Consider the following 8,364-nt stretch of genomic DNA (forward strand, 5'->3'; position numbering starts at 1 on the left):
TCCACAATTTGTACATATATGTGTGAGCATTACAATAAATACATATAATTTTTACTTGTCAAAAGCAAATGAATAGGATACACAGAAAAATAAATATATGAAAACACTTGGAGGAAAGAGCAAGACAAATAAATAACTCAAAGGTTAGGAAAACTTGAGCATATTATATCAATTAGAGTAACTGATAAAGTATGGAAAAAGGAAAAGCACATCTGAAATAGATTCTAGGAAGAACTGCCTTTGAGAGGGACTGGGCACTGGACCAGGAGAGAAAGAACAAAATTCATGGAGTGTCTGGCTCAAAAGCTAATGCATATGCAAGCGGTGTTAGCTTGTTTCTACTTTTAAATCAAATCACAGATGACAAGCCACACAAGACGGATGATGATGCTCCACACTTCCATGTAAAAGAATGTAGATAGCAGAGACTTCTAGAAGAAATGCAGCAAGGCCTAGAAGCTTGGTTGCTCTGGTGTTCAGAGGGGACTTCCACAGGTCTCGCTGCTGGTGGAAGAGAGGCACGGAAGAAGAGTTGTCTACGGAACCAAAGCCTCGTTTACTTTCCAAATGACTTCAGTGATATTGCTATAGACCTAATTTTGAATAACCCTGAATATCCAGAAAGAAAATGTCCAGTCTGGTGCTCCAATGTGGGTCTTTGTCTCTGTCTCCTTTCATCACCTAAATGTTTTTCTTTGGGTTCACCTTCTTAATTAGCTTCTCTAGGATCACGCATAATAGGCACAACGTCCCCTATTCATGGCTAGAAACCAAATATGAGTTGGACTGAAATCTCAAGGTCCAAATCAAGAGCAGGAGACAGTATTTCTTTCATAAAGTCAATTTTTTCCACTTCTTCTTTGTTAGGGTGTTCAAGTCCTTCTGTTGTAAGATCATTGGGTTCTGGTGTTTCCATGTTGTTTTTCATATTGTTGGGTGAATTCTTGCCTTGGCGCCTGCCCATCTCCTCCTAACCATGCTATCTAATGGGTCTTTTAAGTCAAGAACAGGTTTCCCTGCTGGCCAAGGGCTCCGCTTACAAAGCGCCCTCGCTCCGTTTCCTGGCTCCCGCCGTGGGCCAAGATCGCTCTCACCACTCAGAAGGATCTTCAGGACCAGGACCAGGCTCCCCGTTTGCCCAGGACCTCATCCACAACGGGGGTGCACCCACACACTGAGACAATGGGGATGTTATATCAGGAAATCACCAAGGCTAGCTGGCCTGGGTCTGAAAAAACATGGGATAAAACTGGACTTGCTGAACAAAATGGACAATGAGGACTACTGAGAACTCAAGAACAATGGCAATGGGTTTTTGATCCTACTGCACGTACTGGCTTTGTGGGAGCCTAGGCAGTTTGGATGCTCACCTTACTAGACCTGGATGGAGGAGGGTGGTCCTTGGACTTCCCACAGGGCAGGGAACCCGGATTACTCTTAGGGATGATGAGGGAGGGGGACTTGATGGGGGAGGGGGAGGGAAATGGGAGGTGGTGGCGGGGAGAAGGCAGAAATCTTTAATAAATAAATAAATAAATGAAAATGTCCAACAGCTGAAGACATGATGTCTACCTTTGATAAAATCTACTCAGTTCTTAAGAATCATCAAAGCATAGTGAAATGGTTCCTAATAATGGATATTCTATTTTACACACAGAGGAAGTAAACAGAGCACTCAAAGTCGGCGTTAGAATTGGGATCTTGGAACAGGCAAATGTTAAAATGAAGTCAGGGAGGTTCCGCTCTGTTTTTCATAGCCATGAATATGTAAGCTTCTGAGTGTGGTTTGACCTGCTCCTCTGCTCCACTCCAGTGGCTGGGGTGGGGGGAATCTCACCCCTTCTACAGACTTGGGTGTAAGTTCTGACACTCAAAACCACGTGTCAGCCAGAAACTTCTCCCTGCTTCTTGTCTCTTTTTTTCTTTGCTAGAACATCCTTTTTTATTGTTTTTATTGAGCTATACATTTTTTCCCACCTGCTTCTTATCCTAATCAGTGTTCTAGTGAGAAATCCACGTTCCTTTGACAGTGACATCTGTTTCATTGGTGGCTGGATTTTTAAACTTTGTTAAAAGAGCAAAGGCCTGAGCAAAGGGCAAACTGATTATAAGTTGGTATTTTAAACAGACATTAAGTAGTTGTCTATAATGATATTTTATTTATGCTTTAATAAATAAAACTTGCCTAAAGATCAGAAGGGCATAGCTAAGCCACTTAGAGGTCGGGCAGTGGTAGTACACACCTTGAATTCCAGGATTTGGGAGACAGAGGCAGATGGATCTCTGTGAGTTCAAGGCCACCCTGGGCTACACAAGATCAACACAGAAGCGAATCCAGGCAGTGATGCCTTACACTTTTAATCCCAATACTAGGGAGTCATGGCTTTAATCCCAGAACTAGAAAGAATATAAAATGGGAAGAGAGGGAGTTTTAATCTGCTTAGTCTGCAGTCACTCAGCCTTGGTAGAGATTCTTCTCTAGCAGCTTGACTGCTTTTCTTGTCTGGTTTTCAGGTTGAACCCCAGTATCTGTCTCTAGGTTTTTATTGTTCGTGCCACAGTTGTGTTTATAAAAACATGTGATACACACATACAATGAATTTTTTCACCTACACAGAAGAACAAATTTACATCATTGGCAGAAAAATGGATGCAAAAGCAAATAATCATGTTAAATGAATTGAGTAACTCAGAGAAATATTGTGTCTTATCTCAAGTCTGGTTCCTAGATTTTGTATGGGTCAATATGGCATGCAAGTAGGGACAAAAATGTCTAAAGTAAGAAACAACTAACAGGATTAGAGATAGTGAGAGAAGGGGTAAGGGGGGATGTGCTCAACATACAATATATATTTGTGTTAAATTGTCTTGTTGTAATATAGTACTGGAAACAATGAGTATATGCAATGAAAGGCTTCAAATATTCCTGAAAGTTATTTCATATCCATGGTCACGGTCTTCACACACACACAGAAATAGGAAATCAAAAGAATAATTTGAGTCAAATTTCACTGAAGACCCAGACGTTATTAGCAGGTACTCTTAAGTTCACCAGGAGACAACGTGGTTCCACAGTTTTTTCTAAATATAAAAAGCCCTTCAGGGCGGTTGTTCAGCAGCTGTGCAGGTTCCAGGCTCCGAAGCGGTTCTGAGTCACGGTTTGAGTTGTGACCCTTAAGAAACAGAAATTCAAAGACACCAGGTCCCCAAGGTCCCGCTGTGTCTGGAATCTGTGTGATGACCAAGGTGGTGGGCAAGGCCACAGTTCTGGGCCCTGGGCCACCTCAGGAGCCAATGGGGCCTTCGACCTGTAAAACTGAAGAGGATGACGAGAATGCCAACTGCCGCCCTAGCCTAGGGACATGCCATCGGTGCTTCAAGCAGTTTGGGTTCCATCACACTCCTGGGCTGCGAGAGGCACTGAGGCAGCTTCAGGTGCTCTGTTGTGAGTGGCTGCAGCCCGAGATCCACGGCAAGGAGCAGATCCTGGAGCTGCTGGTGCTGGAGAAGTTGCTGTCCATCCTGCCCCGAGAGCTCCAGGCCTGGGTGCAGCAGCAGTGCCCTGAGAGTGCAGAGGAGGCCGTCACTCTCCTGGAAGACCTGAAACAAGAGCTGAATGAGCCGGGACTGCAGGTCCCATCTCCTCGGAGTGAACAGAAGCAGGCTTGGGAGAAGATGTCAACTTCGGGAACTGCAGTGGAGTGCTTAAGCAGTTCCCAATCTCAGCCCAGTGAATACTAGAACCAAATATGAGTTTTGGGGGCCCTGTACATCCAAGAGACTGAGGAGGAGGAGGAGGAGGAGGAGGAGGAGGAGGAGGAGGAGGAGGAGGAGGAGGAGGAGGAGGAGGAGGAGGAGGAGGAGGAGGGCTTCACTCAGGATCTGAGAAAGCGTCAAGGTTTGAAATCGAATCCCCAGAAGAACTCAGTAGATGAGCAGAGAAGTTTTGAAGAGGAGTCTCATGCAGACGGACTCAAAAGGGACATCATTCCCGTGATTGCCGCCAGTAAGTATGGGTCAAGGTCAGAAAGGCAGTGGGCCAACAATCTGGAAAGGGAGAGGGGAGCAAAAGCTTTTCTGCAAGACACAGGTTCCAGGAAAGTGGCAGAACCCACGTCTGCTAAACTTGTCCTGGGAGAGAAAAACATTACATATGTGCAGAGTGTGGAAAGGCCTTTATCAATAGCTGAAACCTCCCTTAACACCGCAGAACACACACTGGGGAGAAGCCTTGTGTGCACCAAGTGTGGGAAGGCCTTCAGCCACAGCTCCAGCCTTACCCTTCATTGCAGAACACACTCGGAGGACCGACCCTATGACTGTAAGTGTGGGAAAGCCTTTGGGCAGAGCTCCGACCTCCTTAAACATCAAATGATGCATACAGAAGAGGCGCCCTATCAGTGTAAAGACTGTGGGAAAGCCTTCAGTGGGAAGGGCAGCTTCATTCGACACTACTGCATCCACACTGTGGAGAAGCCCTATCAGTGTAACGAGAGTGGAAAGAGCTTTAGTCAGCCCGCAGGTCTCAGTTCCCATCAGCGCCTGCACAAGTCCTATAAGTGTAAGGAGTGTGACAAAGCCTTCAACCATCGTTCAAATTTTAATAAGCATAACAGAATCTATACTGGCGAAAAGCCCTACTGGTGTAACCACTGTGGGGAAACCTTCTGTAGCAAGTCCAATCTTTCCAAACACCAGCGAGTGCACACTGGAGAGGGAGAAGTACCGTAACCGTCTGTCCTCTCTGTCGTTTTTGTTGTTGGTCTTGTAACCATTAGAATGTGGGTGCTAGGAAGCAGTCTGTGATACAGTGTTGGGTGGTAGACTTTGCTCTAGTCCTCAAGGGGTGCCATGGAGGGAGAACTCCACAGTGATAGGGCAGGCAGGAGGTCTGCAGAGTGGCAGTGAGCCCCACAGTGCTCACCTGGGCTAGCGGGGTCCCTCCTCCCACTCCAGGTCCTAGTGAACTCTGCTGGCACTGCCTTCTGCATAGTTAAACTGATGTGTGTCCGGTAGAGTTAAGGAAGAAACAAACACTAAAATTGTTAACTGTTTTAACATATATTCCACAGTTGTAGTCTGTAAAGAACTGCGCTACCTTGAACATCTGTTTCAGGATAAATGGACAGCATCATGTAAAAAAAATGTCCTTAAGATTTAAGGCTTAAGACAAGAAAGAAAGAAAGAAAGAAAGAAAGAAAGAAAGAAAGAAAGAAAGAAAGAAAGAAAGAAAGAAAGAAAGAAAGAAAAGAAAAGAAATCTGGCAGGAAGTGAGTCTTACTCATTGTCTTGTCCAACTTTCTTTTGAGTTTCACTTCGATGGCCCTTGCCACTAGCTAAGTGTTGCCACACATAAACTTCATGTAGGCCCATATTCTTGTTATATCTTGATCTTTATTTATTCAAATGAAACTCTTGAGATGAGACATGATTGATGCCTACCATGTGGCAGACCCTTTACTGAGTGTTCCCCATCCGTTTGTTATTTCATTAGCTGTTCTGAGACATGCATGGTGTCTACACTGTATTCATTTAGTATTGATGCCTACACCTGACTATAAAGTCAATCATTCAGCTAATGTACATTTATTTTCTTTAATATTCACAGGCCAGAAATTGAGCACGTCTTTGCTGGCTCTCTATTTCAGTCTTCCTAGGCTACACCTAGAGGTCTAGTGGTCTCAGCACAGGCTTAGCTATGGAAAGGCCACTGTCTGCTTCCCTAACATTTCATTTATCTGGAGCCACAAAACAAAAGCTTGAGTTTCATGCTGGTTGCCACCAGTGCAGCCAAGGACCACTCCAGATCCTCAGCAGTATGCCTACTTACTCACGACAGCTTGTATGATAGCCCCTCCTATACATTTACTTGCAGGAAACAAACCACATATGTATGTAATGCATATCATACTAGAAGCACAATAATCCCAAGCGGTCTGCTATATTCTGTTGCTTAGACACAAATAGCATGGCCTTGCTAATTCTCCAAGGAAAGCATCATTTAAAGATATGAATGGGCCAGTGGTGGAGGCCTCTTCAAATGAGTCCACCAACCACTTACATCATTCATAGTGTTAAACCGAGCCTCAGGGTAATTAACGAATCTGCCCATGAGAATTCTTATAAAGCAAATATGTCTCCACTTTGCAGAGACAATAGGCTCTTCACAGCATCCAAACAGAACCAAATAAAAGCAGAAAATTGTGTGGACTTTGTGTTTTCTCTTGAACTGTATGCTTCCAATATTTCAGTCAGTTCATGGTTTTGAAAAAGAAACCTGGGAGCTGGGGACATAGCTGACCTGATAGAGCGCTTACACAGCATGCATTCAAGCACTGGTTAAGTGACTCTACCTCCCACCCAAAAATGAAAGAAGATAAATGTAGAAAATATCTGTCTTTCAAACCCAAGATATAAAATTAAAGTTACTTTTTAAAAAAATATTTTCTATTTGGCACAAGTACAAAAAATAATAAAAGTAAATTTTTTGTGAATAATCTCCTAGACAAGGTAGGAAGTATTGATTATTATTGTGATTCAGTTTATCTATAATTTCTTAGGTTATGAGAGTACAATTCTTGTATATATTTAATATATACTATATGGGCATATATTTTCTTTATTTACTATATTATATAGTAAACATTAATTAATAGGGAGAGATAAGAACTTAATAAGCACTGCTACAGTAGTGCATTAAGCACTAACATGTTCGTGGTTTTATTTATTACTCAAAATAGAAGTTTTTAGAAGATGGGTATCATTAAATCAATATTTTCTTCTGATAATTTACTAAACTTTCCTCTATGCCACTACCCTCTACCAGAATGAAATAATTGTGTGGCTCAGCCCATATTTTCACCACTGTTTCTGTGCCGAGTTCCTGTCTTTGGGGCTGGGTTTGTGACACTAGGGGACACGACTATAGTCTGGTAGTAGTGTATGTGATGAGAGGCTGTGACCAGAGTACGTGACTGCAGTCTGGCATAGGCTATTAGAAACTGAATCTTTGCAGATAGAATCCCATTGTGATGAGTTCACAAGAGTTGAACCTAATTTCATTGCCAAAATCATTCTTCATGATAATTAAATGATAGCTTTAATGTTTTAAAGACAAGGACTTATACAGATATTAAGGTCCCGACTTTCTATCAAAATAACAAATAAGGTACCTTTTCATGATTTTGTTCTGAACACATATTAAAAATTGTTTTTTATTCACTCAACCATCATCGACAGGAACTGTACCAAAAACTGAAGGTTCTACTACATGATGAGTAACGTAGGATGCCTTCCCTTACCCAGCTTATAATCAGATCTGCTTTGCCAGAACACTAACTCCACAGGACCATGGCATTTACTTTCCCTTTTAAATCTATTGAGTCATCATATTATGTACTTGAGTGTTTTACCTACATGTATGTGTGTATACCACATAGATACGCAGTGCCCACAAAGATCAGAAAAAAAGGCGTCGAATAACCTGGGACTGGAGTTACTGATGGTTCTGAGCTGCCATACTAGTGCTGGGCATCAAACCTGGGACCCCTGCTGGAACAGCGAATGCTCTTAACCTCTGAATCATTCTCCTCCTCGGTTTTTCTCAATGAGTGTGTCTATGTGTGTGTGTGTGTGTGTGTGTGTGTGTGTGTATGCCTGTGTGTGTGAGCATGTGTGTGTTTGTATGTGTGTGTGATAAGTGGTATGTTCCATGGCACTACATGGCAAGATCAGAAAACAACCTTGAGTATTGGACTTCACCTTTGCCTTGTTTGAGATGGGTGTCTCTTGCTTGTCACTGATTATGCCCATCTGACCTATCTACTGGCTCTTCTCTCTCTCCTTCTCGTTACTAAGCATTGGAGTTACAGGAGATATGCACCACCACATCTTCCGGCTTTACAGCATTCTCAATATATGAACTAAGATTCACACTTGTGCAACAAGTGCTTTACCTGCTAAGAAATCACAGCCATGATAATGATTTTAAACATTCACCTTTGTAGAGGTTCAGAAAGGCAGACAAAAGAAGGTGAAGATTCTCGGCACAGTGTAGCACAAATAATAAAAACTCAGAGACAGAAATTGGGGTTCAACCTGAAGGTCAGAAAAACAAAACAGCCGGCCATTGGCTCTTACTTCTACCTCAGTCCGAAATGGTGATTGTGCCTCCAGGAATCTCAGAATGAGACTGTATCTTTGAACTTTCCCCTCCCATTTTATATTCCACTCTAGGGTTGGGATTAAAAGCATGTACCACTGGGATTAAAGGAATGCACCACCAGGTTTCTATGGCAAACTAATGTGACTACTATGATTAAAGGTATGTGTTATCACTGCCTGGTCTGTAAGGATGACCAGGCA

At 42.9% G+C, this 8,364-nt stretch overlaps 1 pseudogene; it reads left to right on the forward strand.

Annotated features, from left to right (window-relative positions):
- Positions 1 to 3,237: 3,237 nt before the first annotated feature.
- Positions 3,238 to 4,731, forward strand: LOC130863205 (zinc finger and SCAN domain-containing protein 21-like; annotated as a pseudogene).
- The last annotated feature ends 3,633 nt before the right edge of the window (positions 4,732 to 8,364 follow it).

Source organism: Chionomys nivalis, chromosome 20, assembly GCF_950005125.1.
Source record: "Chionomys nivalis chromosome 20, mChiNiv1.1, whole genome shotgun sequence".
In the NCBI taxonomy this organism is placed as follows: Eukaryota; Metazoa; Chordata; class Mammalia; order Rodentia; family Cricetidae; genus Chionomys; species Chionomys nivalis.